Genomic DNA, 19,115 nt, shown 5'->3' on the forward strand with positions numbered 1-19,115 from the left:
ACATGTTATCTATCACACGATGTACTATTTGCCCTTGTTGTGTCCGAAGTTCAGAATATTTAGTTGTTTATGATACTTGGTGGTCCATTTCAATTTTATAAAATTAATTACTGCGAAAAGGTAATTCCGTGGTATATATACCGTGGATTCAGTAGTCATGCATTCAGTATAACTACAAATTATAAACATGCTGACTCGTTGCTTGTACATTTTATATATCTGCAATATTGCATGTACCGATTAATTTTTATGTTTCTCGCTGTAACCAGCGTTCGGTCCATAAGAACAGCCTCGAAAGCGGGTACGCAGTCCGACTACACAATTTTAAAACACCACTTCGATTACAAGTTTAGATGCAGAAAACCAAAAAGTGACATTTACGATACAGTACAACTACGACGACAGTTATTTGGAAGTAAAAGACTCAATGTTAGACTATGGAAAGTGGACCGATAGCGGTTGTAATGAGATCACGGATCCAAATGGATCGAAAATCTCAAAAGATAATCCGCTGACCATTCGAGCGTGCGGCCGTGCTAATTCACCGACTGGTGTGGATGGTTACATATTCCTGAGGAAGCAAGGCGAGACGAAAAATGATTACAAGGTGAAGTTTATCGTGCCGTGGATAGGTTCAGACACGTTTCTTGTGGAATCTGTTAAAGACGATCAAGTTGTATCTTGTGTGATACCTAAAAGAGGGGTCAGGTCGATTCAAAGTTCTGTTCGCTGTAAACAAGTTATATAATGTGCAACATTACCGTATTCGCATTGTATTAGTGTAGCCTAAGTGAATAATTTGTGTAATAGAAATTTCATATTTAGTTATTAGTGTAATCTAATCGTATTGTAGTAAAATTTATAATTTGAAAGCAAAATTGTTTTTTTTTTTTATTTATACAGTTTATACTCAAAATGGGTTTTAAACAACACCTTTTCTTAGTTTAAACATTGAGTATACTCAATGGTTTAAACTATATGCAAATTAGTTATATTGGAAATGATATATTTTGTTAACTTTTAGTATTTTAAAAACACAAATATTAAAATTAAGTGTTTATTCTCGACGGTTCAAAACAAATAATTTTGAATTTTGGTTTTGTCTTGAAAAAAGTGTAATATGTTAACTAAATAAATGTACTACAAAATTGATTTAACTGCCTAAATTTTCATTTGGAAATTTGTTTGAAAAACACTAGGTAATTGTATTATTTACTGTTATACAACATACCTACTCAGTAATAATGGGTATCCAGTAATCCGGATTTTTACAAAAATGTTGATATTTATGTCACTTAAACAATAAAAAGCTAAAGAAAAAACTTGATTTCGGATTTGTAGCAATTTATATTGAAAATTAAGCATTTATAAAAATACAATTTATCTCAACATTTTACTTAGATACACAGTTTTATATATTTTAATAAAAACATTTATACGTGAATCTAATAGCGTTTTTTTCACTAAATTTCTATTAGAGTTATATGGGTAATAACGACCGACTAACCGTTGTAGTAAGTACAATCAATTATATTAAAATGAACAGCAGGGCTATGTACTGTTGGATAATTCAATTCATTTATTGCTTAAGGCTTAAAGCAATTAATGTTTAACCTCTAACTTATTTTTATTCAATATTTTAAATAATATACAACTTGATTTTATTAATTACGTTAAAGAATTTGAAGCTATAGCTACACATAAACCATATTATAATTAAAAACTGTTTTTATAATTTTTTATTTTCAAGTATCTTTTCACACATCAAGATTTTAATACACGTTCTATAATTATTATTTAATTTAAAATAAAATAAGGAATAACATAAACAAGACCCGTTATACTCGTTTCACAAGTCACGCTTAAAAAATATTAAATAATAATGGATAGTAAATATTATCTGGCCATATACTAAAAATATTTTTTCTGATTACTCGGTCCAGAAACCAATGAATTATGTTACGCCAAATGAAATTAAACTAAATGATCGAGTCAATTTGTCTAGCCAAAAATGGCAAACAATTTTTTCAAGAACTGTTTACGTTATTTTTATCAAAAACCGTTAAAACTCTATTTGCAGCAACTTCTAAAATATGTAGCTCAAACTGCCAATTTTCCTTTACCTTAATGGAAAACCGTCGATGTTGGTTGTAGAAAATGTCACCGATAAATTATAACATCGACATTGCATTCATATTTAACATATAAATTTATACAAAAAAAAAAATTTGAGAAAACGACTATGTTATTTTTACATTAAAAAATGTAGAAATTTACTCTTCCGTCAAATGCTTAAGTGTAAAGATAGATTCACCAAATAAAGTGATTATAGTGTGATAAACATACAAATGCGGTCAGCCGTCGTATACACAAATTGTGTAGTTCTAACTACACAATTCACGTTATTTTTAGATCGGCCGTGATAAACAATAGTGTGCAGTTACTAAATTTATAATAAATTAAAACCGTTATTGTTTTAATTTTTTTTGCCATGCGGCCAATTAAACTCAAATTACCGTAGTCTCGCGTATTTTCCTATCAGCGACCATTCTGATTTATTCTGTGTGCAAAATGCAAATTAAAGTTCATAAAAATTTTATTATTTTTCTTAACTGGGCGGCTTTACAGGTGTAGCATAGTTCATATAATTTCAATCATGCTTATTGTTTAAGGCCGCCCAAACTACTATGTCGGGTGCACTCTCCCGTAAACGACCGTTCTGTTACGATAGAATATTGTCGCGCGTATTATTGTTTTTATTAGTTAGTTAACTAATTAATTTTGATAAGAATATAAAACATCATTTCGTTTGAGGCGACGGTTTGGATTGCCCGGAAGAGTTTTTGAGTGTAGCTGAGTGACAAGTCGATTTGGATGGCAGTGCATTTTGCAATGTAGTCTTTGGTAGTAAATAGATGCAGTCTTTTTGACTGTTGCTATTTTGAGGTCTTCGTGAAGGGAGTTGTTGGTGACGTACCATGGGGCTTTGGTTACGATGCGGAGACAAATAGACTGGAACGCCTGAATTGAAAATCTCAATAGATAATCCGGTGACCATTCGCGCGTGTGGCCGTACAAATTCGCCGACGGGTGTCGATTATTCATTTATTCCTGAGGGAGCAAGGCGAGACGGAGAATACTTGGAAGTTGACGTTTTCTATGTCGTGGATGAAGACGAACAGGTTTCTGTTGGCCTCTCTTAAAAAAGATCCGGTTGTATCTTGTATGGTACCGGATTGGTCAGAATCGGAAAACGGGTTACACCGTTCGTTTAATATATCTGTTAGCTGTAATAGAGTTGTAAAAAATGCAACGTTACCGTAATCGCATTGTATTAGTGTAGTCTTAGTGAATACTTTGTGTAATAAGGAAATGTATTTTTTGGCAATATTGCATTCTTTAGTGATTACGTTTTGTAATAAAAATAATAACTTCAAAACAAAATATATATTTTTTAAAACATTCTATACTAAAAAAAACCTTTTCTTACAATAAAAAGCGGTGTGCTTAATTACAATTTTTTTGATGAAATGTTAAATAAAACTTCATTTTGGAGATGTAGCAATTTATATTTAAAACTATGAATTTTTTTTTTTAATTCTCATCAGAACATTTTACATACGTACACAGTTTTATGTTGTATTAATATTTAATATTTATAAGATTTTTAAGTGGCATAAGTAGCGCTTTTTTCGTAAATCTGACTTATACACACACTGCCTATAATAAGCAACTGTTTCAAACTTTTTCTGTAGATTTTTGTACAAATATCGACAACCGCAAAACGACGAATACGAAGTCTATGGGGAAACTTATACATCCCAATAACTTTTTTTACAATTTTTTAAAGATATACATTTATATATTCAATATTGAAGAATATTTCTCTAAAAATATTAACAATTCAGATGTTTATGGTAAAATTTAGGCAGTTAATTAATTTTGTAGTACATTTGTTTTCTTCAAAATACTAGTTTAGATAACATATTACACTTTTTCAAGATACAACTAAAATATTTGTTTTAATACACCTATATTTGCTTCTTAATAGTGCACTAATTTTACTTTAATAGCTTTACTCTAAATAGCTATAACTTTTGAACAGACGAGTATAAAAACTTATTGTAAACATTTTTGGTTTCAAAATATTAAATGTTAACAGAATATGTCGAATTTAACATTTCCAGCAAAACCAATTAGCATATAGTTTAAACTAAGAAAAGGTATTTCTAGTATAGAATTTTTTAAAAAATATATATTTTGCTTTGAAATTTTTATTTTATTACAAAACGTAAACACTAAAAAATGCAATATTGTCAAAAAATACATTTCCTTATTACACAAAGTATTCACCAAGACTACATTAATACAATGCGATTACGGTAACGTTGCATTTTTTACAACTCTATTACAGCTAATGGATATATTAAACGAACGGTGTAACCCGTTTTCCGATTCTGACCAATCCGGTACCATACATGATACAACCGGATCTTTTTTAAGAGAGGCTAACAGAAACCTGTTCGTCTCCATCCACGACATAGAAAACGTCAACTTCCAATTATTCTCCGTCTCGCCTTGCTTCCTCAGGAATAAATGACCATCGACACCCGTCGGCGAATTTGTACGGCCACACACTCGAATGGTCACCGGATTATCTATTGCGATTTGCAAACCAGTTGGAGACGGCACCTCATTGCAGCTGCTATCGGCCCATCTTCCATAGCTTAAAAATGAGTCGCGTACTTCCAAGTAACTGTTGTAGTTGTCGTAGTAGTTGTCGTTGTACTGTATTGTAATTGTCGATATGGAATTTAAACTAGTGTCGTCGGACGACGCTGGTCATAGCGAGAAACATAAAAATTATTCGGTACATGATTGCGAAATTGCGTTATAACGGATGGCACTGTTTGTACTTTGTAGTTACACTGAATGTACGGCTGCTGAATCGATAGAATATATACCACGGAATTGCCCGTTTCGCGGTAATGTTAGACAATACATATTATTTTATTAGCGAAATTGAATCAGCTGTTGTATAAGAAAAATTGTGTGTATGCATTTTAATGTTATTGTCTTTGTAGATTAAAGTAGTCTAAAAAGCGGTAACTGCGCGGTGTTTACTTTCAATTTAATTTGTGTTAAATGGAAGTAACTAAAGAAATGACAAGCGAAAAAGGTAAAACCCCAAACATTTTGTATGATTTTAAATTTAGTTTCACAAAAAACTGATAAATAATATAGAACGGTGGACTTGTACAGCGAAAACTGGCATAGACCATTTGAAGGTAAGCACCGAACAAGTAATTTCATTATTATCTAATTAGATACGTGGATGATTTTCGGATATATCCGTGGTAATAGTTGTTAACCTTATGTGGTTATCAACCGTGTTGTAAAAATTATATCTAAAAAATATAAACATACAAAAATAAATTAAGTTTTTAAAAGTGTAGGCACGTATCCATTATTATTTTGTATTAATTTTCCAATGTATTTAAATGTTGTAAACGGTTTTAGTGTTTACTTGTGACTACACAAAACAAAACAAAATAACTGCACGATTAACCTAAAATAAATATTGCAAAATAAACAAAAATTAAATTGTTGATATTTTTTAGTACATGTATTGACGACGACGACGATAATACTGATGAACACTATTTTGTGTGTACGATGGAGAGTTGAAATACCATTGAAGTTTGTTACACATTACACAAGGTATGTAATATTATTATCGCTTTGATACCACAACTGATAATTATTCCAATCATTAATGCTTATTAAACATACACAATTATTACTTTCGGTTACCTATTGCACATGCAATAAAAATTAGACCAAAGGTAGATCTAGAATGAAACTACAACATGCACAATTTCCTCAGAAATCTGTAGACAAACTTTTTTTTATTATGAAAAATTCCCCCAAAAAAGGAGGAACCTTGACCGTAGTCAATTTCCAGGAGGCTATGGGCGAGTGTATAAACTGAGGGTAGAGCCAACAGGTACTGAAAATATTTTCACTATATTGCTAATTATAGGTAATATAATTGATTATACCATTGATTATATTTAATACGGCGGTTAGTCGGTCATTATTACATACAAAACTCTTATAGGAAGTTAGTAAAACATTCGTATTTGTAGACCAGTTTCATAACTATTTAGCCAGCAGTATTATCATAATAATACTGCTTGTAATTGAAGACAATGGTGCGGTTTGCGGTTGTCGGTATCTGTACAAAACTTCTGTAGAAAAAGTTTGAAAATCCGGATTTACGAGGGAAAACGCTATTTAAGCCACTTAAAAATCTTATAAATATTAAATATTTTTCAATATAAAGCTGTGTACTTAAAAAGAACTTTCTAATAAATTTTTTTAAAAAAATGCTTAATTTTGAATATAATTCAGAAGAGGTAATAGGTAATATCGGTGGCTGTTTGAGGTGTAACCTTTATTAAGGCGCATTGTATATGCAATTTTTTGCTAAAATTTAACACCAATTTAAAATTGTGATAGATACATAATACCATAGAAAAAAAGTATCTGTTCAATTAATTTGCATTGCAGTTAATAAACTACAAACCAGTTGCGTGCCTAGGTTTTGAATGGAATTGAATGGAAGAGTTATCAAACTATTTGGCCGGCAGTATTATCATAGGCAAAGTGTGCGCAGTGTGTCTGTGTGCATCAGTGATAGGAAATTGAAATAACAGATTTAAGACAAAAAACGCTATTTAAGCCACATAAAAATCTTATACATATTAAATATTATTATAACATAAAGCTGTGTACCTATATAAAATGTTCTGATGTAAATTTTAAAAAAATGTCTAGTTTCAATATAAACTGCTACAAATTCAAATTTAAGTTTTATTTTACATTTCATTAAAATTGTTTAAATTAAGTACATGGCTATTCATTGTACCTAATAATATGTTTAGGTGGCATAAATAGCACTTTTTGTTAAAAACCCAGATCGCTGGATACCCAGTGTGTATGTTGTATAACAGAAAATAATACAATAAGTGATTTTTCATACAAATTTTCACACGACAATTAAGGCAGTACATTTTATTTAATGGAAATGTTAATAAAAAAAACAATCTATATTTTGCTCTGAAATTATAATTTTTATTACAGCACGATAAGACTACACTAATATCCAAATATACAATTTTTATTACAAAAAGTGTTCACTAAAGAATACATTATTGCCAAAAAATACAATTTTTATTACACAAAGTACTCAACAAGACTACACCAATACAGTGCGGTTACAGTAATGTCGCACATTATAGAACTCTAAAACAGCGAATAGATTTATTAACCATACTTGACCCACTATCAGGGGCTAGCTCACAAGATACAGTCGGTTCATCTTTAAGGGCGGTCAACACAAACTTGTTGCACCTGCTCCCCACGGCACATCAAACGTCAACTTGTAATCATTCTCCGTCTCGCCTTGCTTCCTCAGGAATAAATAACCAGTGACACCCGACGGCGAATGTTCACGGCCGCACGCTCGAACGGTCAGCGGATTATCTTTTGAGATTTTCGAACCATTTGGAGACGTTAACTCATTACATTTACCATCGGTCCATTTTCCAAAGCTTAAAAATGAGTCACGTACTTCCAAATGACTGTCGGCGTAGTTGTACTTAATCGTAAATGCCGCTTTTTGGCTTTGCATACATTATAACATTATTTGGATCGGAATTAGAAATTACATTCGGATTGTCGCCGGATTGCGTATTTACGTTCAAGGTTATGATTGCGGACCGAACGCTGGTTACAGCGAGAAACACAAAAATTAATCGGTACATGATTGCGAAATTGCGTTATAAAATGTAAAAGCAACGAGTCAGTACTGTGTGTAATTTGTAGTTGTACTGAATGTTTGACTACTGGATTGACCGTATATATACCAGGAATTGCCAGTTTCGCAATAATCGATTTTACATTTTGTACAATAATTCTGAACTTCAGACACAAGAGGGCAAAAAGTAAAAAGAATGATAGTATGTGTGACCTTCTTATTGTGATTTCTATTTTGAAAAATGAAGAAAATTCTCAACCAGATTGACCAAGACTGACTCACCGAATTCGTGTTAATATAAACGATAAACGTACAAATTCGGTCAGCCGTCGTGTACAAAAAGTGTGTAGCTCTATCTACCGAATTTATGGTTATGGTAGCGAAATCGTATAAATTAGATTGGCAGTGGTATCCAAATGTGTGCAGTTCAGCCTACCGAATTTTTCAGCGTGTGAAGCAAGTGTGTAGATCGAATCACTGAATTCATGTATTTTTAGCGATAAACGTACAAATTCAGTCAGCCGTTGTGTACAAAAAGTGAGTAGCTCTAGCTACCGAATTTACGTTATTCTTAGCGAAAACGTAGAAATTAGATCGGCAGTGGTATACAAAAGTGTGCCGTTTGAACATTGGATGTTTTTTACTTAATAGCAAAAACAGAAATTATAATAAATAATATAGATAATACTACTAATTTATATATCATTTCAAAATAAAAAAATTAACTTTTTTCATATATTATTATAAGCGCAATTAGTTAATATGCTTAATTATTTTGTTATATCATTGAGTTAAATGGTTTAGTTAGAGTATAGTTTTCTAATCAAACAGTGTCTTGTGTCCATAATTGGCTATTATTATTCTTCAAATAGTTTACTACTGTTATTAAATAAAAAGTATTCATTTTGCCTGATTTTTTAACATTGAAACTCAAGTGGGAGAAAAAAACAAACAAATTTAACTAATCAACTTGCTGTTATCTTTACATAAGAAAATGTAGAAAATGATTGAGAACCGTTGTATGCATAACCTTTATGGATCGACTTACCAAATTTATGGTGTTATAGCGATAAATATATAAAGTCAGCCACCGTACACAAAAAGTGTGTAGCTCTATGTACCGAATTGACGGTTATGGTAGCGAAATCGTATAAATTAGATTGGCAGTGGTATACAAATGTGTGCAGTTCAGCCTACCGAATTTTTCAGTGTGTGTAGCAAGTGTGTAGATCGAATCACTGAATTCATGTATTTTAGCGATAAACGTACAAATTCAGTCAGCCGCCGTACACAATAAGTGTGTAGCTCTAGCTATCGAATTTATATGGACATAAAATCTTTTATCTTTTTATCTTTTAGTACAAGTAATGAAGTTGTGGTTTTACAATCGGCTAACATCGTTTAAGCATCGATGCAGGCGGCGAAGGTGTTTTACTCTGGTGTGGGCTTTTTTTTAACTGTATACACTGTAACTTTTTAATTACTGGACCAATTCTTTCGAGTAGCAACTTTTCAAATCACAAATTTCACATAGTTGGTACCTTAGGGGGTAAAAGTTGAAAAGGTATACTATTCTTTACAGTCAAAATTTGAAAAAACAGAAAAACACTATACCAGTTTTTAAATAAGAATTTTACTGGCTATAATTTCGAGAAAATGTGTTCCATCTAGTTGAAATTATCAGAAATATTATTTCGTTTGCCCTCACACGTCAGTTGTATCAAATTTAAATTATACCAATATACCACCCCCCTCCCCCTAGTGGGGTACAAGTTTTTATTTTTTTATTTTTTAGCCGTAATTTTAAGACCTTCAAAAAAAAATTTGTCAGGAGTTAGATGTCATATGTATCCATTACATATTAAACGGGAAAAATTCGGTACCACAGCTTTTTTTAATTGCCGAAAACTGTGTTTTGGCAGATTGCGTATATTTTAACAAAGACACCTAAAATCTTAAAAAAAAAGTTATCAAGTTATTAAAACATTTTTTTGTAGATCTAAGCAGAATGATACTATAAAGTTTTGATACTCAAGTACCATTTTTGGGTTTTAATTTAAGTTTTTTTTGGCCGATTAAAATTGAGAACTGATATTAAATTCGTAATCACCGTTTTCAGTGATTTTATCCGAGATGACTAGTACAGTAGAGTTTAGGCATTATGGAATCAAAGCAACAAGGGGACAGAGAGGTCACAGGTCTATAGGAATTATTGTAAATAAAAATGACAAAATTGAAAAAAAACGCTATTTAATTCACGTAAAATTCTTTAAAAATTTTTATTAAAATATAAAGCCGTGTATCTAAGTAAAATGTTATGATAAAACATTTTTTTAAAACATGCTTAGTTTTAAATATAAATTGCTACAAATCCGAAATCATGTTTTTTTTTTAAATTTCATCAAAAATATTTTAATGAGGTACACAGCTTTTTATTGTTTAAGTGACATAAATAGCATATTTTTTGTAAAAATCCGGATTACTGCATACCCATTTTTACTGAGTAGGTATGTTGTATAACAGAAAATAATACAATAACCTATTATTTTTCAAACAAATTCCCAAATGAAAATTTTAGGCAGTTAAATCAATTTTGTAGTACATTTGTTTAGTTAATATATTACACTTTTTACGAGACAACCAAAATTCAAAACTATTTGTTTTAGTATTGCACTAATTTAAACTTTTTAAATAGTTATAACTTTTGAACCGTGGGGAATAATTACTTATTTTTAACATTTGTATTTTTAAAATACTAAATGTTAACAGAATATATCCAGTTTAACATTTCCAATATAACTAATTTGCATATAAGAAAAGGTATTTTGAGTATAAAATGTATAACAAAAAAACCATTTTTGCTCTCAAATTATAATTTTTATTACAATACTACGATTGGATTACACTATTAACTAAATATACAATTTTTATAACACAAAGTATTCACTAAGGCTACACTAATACAATGCGATTACGGTAATGTTGCGCATTATATAACTTGTTTACAGCGAACAGTTTCTTTAATCGACCTGACCCCTGTTGCAGAGGGTATCACACAAGATACAACCTGATCGTCTTTAACGGATTCCACAAGAAACTGTCTGAACCAATCCACGGCACGATAAACTTCACCTTGTAATCATTTTCCGTCTCGCCTTGCTTCCTCAGGTATATATAACCATCCACACCAGTCGGTGAATTAGCACGGCCGCACGCCCGAATGGTCAGCGGATTATCTTTTGAGATTTTCAATCCATTTGGAGATGTTATCTCATTACAATCTCTATCGGCCCATTTTCCATAGTCTAATATTGAGTCTTTTACTTCCAAATAACTGTCGTTGTAGTTGTACTGTACCGTAAATGTCACTTTTTGTTTTTCTGCATCCAATATATTATTATTTGGATCAGAATAAAAACTTACAGCCCGAGTGTCGCCGGATTGCGTATCCACGTTCACGGTTATGATTGCAGACCGAACGCTGGTTACAGCGAGAAACACAAAAATTAATCGGTACATGATTGCGAAATTGCGTTAAAAAATGTACAAGCAACGAATTAGCACTGTTTGTAATTTGTAGTTATACTGAATGATTGACTACTGAATCGACCTTATATATACCAAGGAATTACTTAACCGTCGTATGCATAATGTGTGTAGATCGACTCACCGAATTCATGTTAATATAGCGATAAACGTACAAATTCGGTCAGCCGTCGTGTACAAAAAGTGTGTAGCTCTATCTACCGAATTTATGGTTATCGTATCGAAATCGTATAAATTAGATTGGCAGTGGTATACAAATGTGTGTACTAATTTATATATCATTTCAAATAAAAAAATTAACTTTTTTCATATATTATTATAAGCACAATTAGTTAATATGCTTAATTATTTTGTTATATCATTGAGTTTAATGGTTATAGTTAGAGTATAGTTTTCTAATCAAACAGTGTCTTGTGTCCATAATTGGCTATTATTATTCTTCAAATAGTTTCTACTGTTATTAAATAAAAAGTATTCATTTTGCCTGATTTTTTAACATTGAAACTCAAGTGGGAGAAAAAAACAAATTTAACTAATCAACTTGCTGTTATCTTTACATAAGAAAATGTAGAAAATGATTGAGAACCGTTGTTTGCATAACCTTTATGAATCGACTTACCAAATTTATGGTGTTATAGCGATAAATATATAAAGTCAGCCACCGTACACAAAAAGTGTGTAGCTCTATGTACCGAATTGACGGTTATGGTAGCGAAATCGTATAAATTACATTGGCAGTGGTATACAAATGTGTGCAGTCAGCCTACCGATTTTTTTAGCGTGTGTAGCAAGTGTGTAGATCGACTCACTGAATTTATGTATTATAGCGATAAACGTACAAATTCAGTCAACCGCCGTACTCAATAAGTGTGTAGCTCTAGCTATCGAATTTACGTTGTTTTAAGCGAATAGAGGTTGTTGTGTTATACAAAAGTGTGCAGTTTGACCTTTGAGTTTTTCAACATTGAGGCAAAAACAGAAGTTATATAGACATAAAATGTTTTATCTTTTTATCTTTTAATACAAGTAATGAAGTTGTGTTATTACAATCGCTAACATCGTTTTAACTTTGATGCAAGGCGTCGTATGCAAGTATTGAAATTTATCAGAAATATTATTTCGTTTGCCCTCAAACGTCAGTTGTATCAAATTTAAATTATACCAAATTCCCATCCCCCTAGGGGTACAAGGTTTTTTGTTTTTTTTTAATTTTTAACCGTAATTTTAAAGACTTTTAAATAGAAAATTTGTCAGTAGTCAGAACTCATATGTATCCATAACATATTAAATGGAAAAGAAAATTCGGTACTACAGCTTTTTTTTAATTGCTGGAATACTGTGTTTTCGCAAATTGCGTATATCTTAACAAAAACACCTAAAATCTTTAAAAAAATGTTATTAAGTTATTAAAACAATTTTTTGTAGATCTATGTAGAATGATCCTATTAAGATTTGATACTAAAGTACCATTTTAGGGTTTTCATTTAATTTTTTTTTTTTTTATTTAAGTTTTTTTGGCTGATTAAAATTGAGAACTGATATTATATTCGTAATCACCGTTTTCGATGATTTTATCCGAGGTGACTAGTACAGTAGAGTATAGGCATTATATAATCAAAGCAACGAGGTGATGTGAATATATCCAGTTTAACATTTCCAATATACTAATTTGCATATAAGAAAAGGTATTTTGAGTATAAAATGTATAAAAAAAAAATAACAATTTTGTTCTGAAATTATAATTTGTATACAATACGATAAGACTACACTAATAACAATATATTCAATTTTTATTACAAAACGTGTTCACTATTGCCAAAAAATACAATTTTGATTACACAAATTTTTCACTAAGGCTACACTAATACAATGCGATTACGGTAATGTTGCACATTATATAACTTGTTTACAGCGAACAGAACTTTGAATCGACCTGACCCCTCTTTTAGGTATCACACAAGATACAACCTGATCGTCTTTAACGGATTCCACAAGAAACGTGTCTGAACCAATCCATGGCACGATGAACTTCACCTTGTAATCATTTTCCGTCTCGCCTTGCTTCCTCCTCAGAATATGTAACCATCCACACCCGTCGGTGAATTAGCACGGCCGCACGCTCGAATGGTCAGCGATTATCTTTTGAGATTTTCAATCCATTTGGATCCGTGATCTCATTACAACCGCTATCGGTCCATTTTCCATAGTCTAACATTGAGTCTTTTACTTCCAAATAACTGTCGTCGTAGTTGTACTGTATCGTAAATGTCACTTTTTGGTTTTCTGCATCCAATATATCATTATGTCGATCAGAATTTAAACTTACAGCCCGAGTGTCGCCGGATTGCGTATCGTTCACGGTTATGATTGCGGACCGAACGCTGGTTACAGCGAGAAACATAAAAATTAATCGGTACATGATTGCAAAATTGCGTTATAAAATGTAAAAGCAACGAGTCAACACTGTTTGTAATTTGTAGTTGTACTGAATGTTTGACTACTGGATTGACCGTATATATACCAAGGAATTGCCAGTTTCGCAATAATCGATTTTACATTTTGTACAATAATTCTGAACTTTAGACACAAGAGGGCAAAAAGTAAAAAGAATGATAGTATGTGTGACCTTCTTATTGTGATTTCTATTTTGAAAAATGAAGAAAATTCTCAACCATCGTATGCGTAAACTGTGTAGATTGACTCACCGAATTCGTGTTAATATAAACGATAAAAGTTCAAATTGGTCAGCTGTCATGTACAAAAAGTGTGTAGCTCTAGCTACCGAATATACGTTATTTAGCGAAACGTAAAAACTAGATCGGCCATAGTTGTACATCATTACTATTAGGATATTTATAATAATAAAAAAATTATAACAACTACATTGCATTAATATTCAGCATATTATTGTATAAATAAAAAATTACCTTTTTGTTATATCATTATATGCACGATTGATTATTATACTTATGATTTTGTGTATTAGTTATAGTAGGGTTTAGTTTTTCTAATCAAACAGTGTCTTTGTGTCCATAATTAGCTATTATTATTCTTCAAATAGTTTCTACACTGATATTACAAAAAAGTATTCATTTTGCCTGATTTCTTAACATTGAAACTCAAGTAGGAGAAAAAACAATTTTACCTTATCAACTTTTTGTTTTTTTTGTATTAGAAAATGTAGAAATAGGCCTACAGTCTACTGTCGTATGCATAATGTGAGGTTGGGGGTTGGGATAAGGGTAATTGGAATTATTTTACTCAGTCCCGGCAGACTAAATCTTGGGCAACGCCGGGTACAAGAGTGTGCCGTTTGAACAAAAAAAAAAATTATATTAAATAATAATGAAAATATTTCTAATATATTATATGTAAATTATAATATATATTATTAATATTGTTAATATTGTAAAATAAAAAATGAAACATTTTACATAAAAAAATACAAACATTTCTCGACCGTCGTATGCAAATTAAAATGCTTAATTATTTTTAGAAATTACAATGTTAAAACAGAGTCTTTGTGTACGCATGATTTTTTGTAAATGTATAAATGTAATCTTATTTAAAAAAAATTAAAGTCAACTGGCAAAAAAATAAAGAAATCGAGTGAACGCAAGTAGTATTTACTTTATCCTAAAGAAAAATCGTCGATATTGGATGTACAAAATGTTTGTCGTATTCACACTTTGGTACACTAACCGTTATACACACACCCTGTAAATAAATTTACTTAAATACCTTTTACCTAAACACTAAGGTGCCTTTTAGTAAGTGCGAATAAATGTGGCAGACCTTCCGATTGTTTCTGCCTCGGTGATTTCCCGTCCAACGATCAATATTTTGAATTTATTATTTAGTTCTAATTTGAACGTTGAACGTACAACATATCTCTTATCTCTTATCTCCTATATTTTCCCTATCTTCTACCCACTATATCCCATCCCCTATCTCCTACCCCCATCTCATACCCCTATTTTCAACCCACTATCACTCACCCCTATCCCTACCCATATCTCTCTACACCCATTCCACTCATCCTATCTCCCACCCCTATCTTGTAACGCTTTTTTTCGTTATACATTTTTCGGTTAAGTGCCAGAGCTAATGAAAATTTTAGGCAGTTAAATCAATTTTGTATACAATTTTTTAGTTAACATATTACACTTTTTACGAGACAACCAAAATTCAAAACTATTTGTTGTAGTATTGCACTAATTTGAACTTTTTAAATAGTTATAACTTTTGAACCGTGGAGAATAATTACTTATTTTTAACATTTGTATTTTTAAAATACTAAATGTAAACAGAATATATCCAGTTTAACATTTCCAATATAACTATTTGCATATAAGAAAGGTATTTTGAGTATAAAATGTATAACAAAAAAACCATTTTTGCTCTCAAATTATAATTTTTATTACAATACTACGATTGGATTACACTATTAACTAAATATACAATTATTATTACACAAAGTATTCACTAAGGCTACACTAATACAATGCGATTACGGTAATGTTGCGCATTATATAACTTGTTTACAGCGAACAGTTTCTTTAAGCGACCTGACCCCTGTTGCAGAGGGTATCACACAAGATACAACCTGATCGTCTTTAACGGATTCCACAAGAAACGTGTCTGAACCAATCCACGGCACGATAAACTTCACCTTGTAATCATTTTCCCGTCTCGCCTTGCTTCCTCAGGTATATATAAACCATCCACACCAGTCGGTGAATTAGCACGGCCGCACGCCCGAATGGTCAGCGGATTATCATTTGAGATTTCAATCCATTTGGAGATGTTATCTCATTACAATCTCCATCGCCCATTTTCCATAGTTTAAAATGAGTCCACGTACTTCCAAATAACTGTCGTTGTAGTTGTACTGTACCGTAAATGTCACTTTTTGTTTTTCTGCACGCATTGTATCATTATTTGGATCAGAATTAAAACTTACAGCCCGAGTGTCGCCGGATTGCGTATCCACGTTCACGTTCACGGTTATGATTGCGGACCAAACGCTGGTTACAGCGAGAAACACAAAAATTAATCGGTACATGATTGCAAAATTGCGTTATAAAATGTACAAGCAACGAGTCAGTATGTTTGTAATTTGTAGTTGTACTGAATGTATGACTACTGAACCCACGGTATATATACCACGGAATTGCCTGTTTGGCAGTAATCGATTTTTTAAACTGGACCAAGTATTATAAACAACTAAATATTCCGACCTTCGAACACAAAGGGCAAATAGTACAACGTGTGATAGATAATATGTTAAGTTTATTGCTACCCTGGTCAAATTAATCGTCTCTAACGCAGGGTATCAACTCGACAGCTCAGATTTGGTGCTTTACAATCAAACGAACCAAATGATTGCCTATATGATTCAACATGACGTTGTTAACACACCTTTGATAGCAAGACATTTCTGAGCGATAAACATATAGATGTAATTGGCGGTTTTTTAAGAATAATTGTAGGTCTAGCTCTAGCTACCGAATTTACGTTATTTTTAACGATACCATTGAAACTTGCTGGATTGGTCATTGTTGCATTTAAAATTAAGAATATCAGACTATTTATTTTAACATAGTTTGACTCCATAACTATTAAGATACATGTATTACTATACTATGCGTATATATTTTTTTCAAGAACTATTTAATGTTTTTTTTAAAAAACTATACATAAAACTTTTATAAATAATGTAACTCACCTGTTATCTTTACTTTACTTTAATCAAAAACCGTCGATATTCAATATATAAAATGTCACCGAAAAGTGATGAAAAAAAAAATGGTGAACTTTTTTTATACTTTTATGGGATTTTCAAAAAAAATTATATGCTTAATTATTTTTAAACGTCGAAATGTCTAGTAAAAAAAAAACATTTATTCACAGTCTCATGTTCATCATTGGCAAAATATTTTACAGCGTGTTGCTCTCGTATACTTTCAAGTAATGTCGGTATAACATCAAGTTGAAGACGGTTATCTTGTTATTTTTTAAACATACACAATCGAAATTGTACTCAAAATTGACACATCAATAGTTTTCAGATGAGGCAATCCATTGTACAACTAAACCTGCACATTTTAATATAATTTCAAATAATTAAATTCATATATTAGTAATCATCTATTTTATTAACGCTGAATAAGTTAAAAAAAAATAATCTATTTTACTTAATGACTATATCTATTTTAATAATTAATTTTTTTTCTCCACTTTTATAACTCATATACGATTTATTTTTGTACAAAAACGTATGTTTCTCACTTCAAATTATTCTTATAACACAGAGATAATAGCTGGTAGGCAGCCGGATAGGTCATAGATTCCAAGTGGGATGTGGGGTTCACTGTCTAGCTATCTGTCAGATCAGAAACGACGTACTAAAAAAGTGAGTGTACGGTACTTCTTGCTTAAAGATTAAAATACAATTTTTTAAATTTTAAACTGAAAAGAATAGTCTAGAAGTTAGACGATTACGGGTTATCAAGTGTCCGGTGTTGCTTACTTTATGGTTGAAAACAGATAAAAATGCTAGAGGTCAGTTGGCTAAATATCTGTTATGGTGTACGTATGTAAAACAAAGTTGTTCAAACGTAGATAACTGTATGTTATATGTCTAGATATTGGTTGAATTAAAATACTTATTTGTTCAGAAAATCACCGTCTATGCCAGTATCTGATAATGTACGTTTAGAACTTAACCATCAGAGGTACACGTGGCGTGGAGTATTAAAGGTAGATACTTGAAGTCTGACATCTGATGGTTATTAGAAGTTTAAAATTGTGAAAGAATGATATGTTTGTGTCCTGTGAGGGTTACTTAGGAACTCAAGGGTACAAAACATGAATGCAATGTCTAGAGGTCAATCGGTATATATTAAATAGGGAAACAATTGAAGAGTGATGGATAAATAGGTAAAAATAATTTGTAGAAAATATGTTTGATTATTCGGCGATCCAAAATCTAAATATACAAATTATTTGTTAAAAGTTAAATGATTTTGAGTAGTATTTAAAAACTAACTATCCACATCCATATAATAATAAGTACCTAAACTGGAATTTACCCATACTTATATTTCATATTATTTTAATACTAAAATAGTAGTGATAAAACTATATAATCGAGATTAAAAATATTAATAATATATTATATTATACATATATATTAGTAACATTATTCTATATTATTTATTATAATTTTGGGTTTATAGGCTTCTAAGTTTATGCTGCAATCATATAAAGTACCTAGGTTGTTTCAACAAAAACTTCTATAATCGACAGTTGAACTAATTTCAGTTGTATCTACAAATATGAAAAAAATCGAAGATCCAACTGCCTACTTTTGTATACCACAGTCGATCTAATTGTTATGTTTTCACTAAAAATAACGTTAATTCGGTAGCTAGAACTACACACTTTTTGTGTACGACGGCTGACCGAGATTGTAGGTTCATCGCTATAATAACATGCATTCGTTGAGTCCATCTATACACTTCATTCATACGACGGTCGATTCAATTTCTACATATTTTTCTAATCTGAAAATGACAAAAGTTTGTTTACTTAAATTTTTTAATTTTTTGCCATTTGAGTATTAATTATAAAAAATGTGTCAACATTTTTACATTTTTTGAACATCGGTAGAAACTATTTAATAAATGATGATGGCCGATTGTAAAAACAAATGTGAACACAAAGACACGGTTTGTTTAACAAT

General features: G+C 31.1%; 1 long non-coding RNA gene across 1 annotated transcript; it reads right to left on the reverse strand.

The window, feature by feature from the left end:
- Window positions 1-10,677: 10,677 nt before the first annotated feature.
- On the reverse strand, window positions 10,678-16,056 carry LOC126838637 (uncharacterized). The gene is made up of 2 exons (XR_007685719.1): window positions 15,937-16,056; window positions 10,678-10,851 (listed from the first exon to the last, which is right to left on the reverse strand). It is a non-coding gene; the product is annotated as an uncharacterized LOC126838637 (long non-coding RNA).
- Between the last annotated feature and the right edge of the window lie 3,059 nt (window positions 16,057-19,115).

Source organism: Adelges cooleyi, unplaced genomic scaffold, assembly GCF_023614345.1.
Source record: "Adelges cooleyi isolate 19-005CV unplaced genomic scaffold, UGA_ACOO_1.1 ACOO_flye_CR_arks_rails_tigmint_CR_PRNA_30, whole genome shotgun sequence".
Classification (NCBI taxonomy): Eukaryota; Metazoa; Arthropoda; class Insecta; order Hemiptera; family Adelgidae; genus Adelges; species Adelges cooleyi.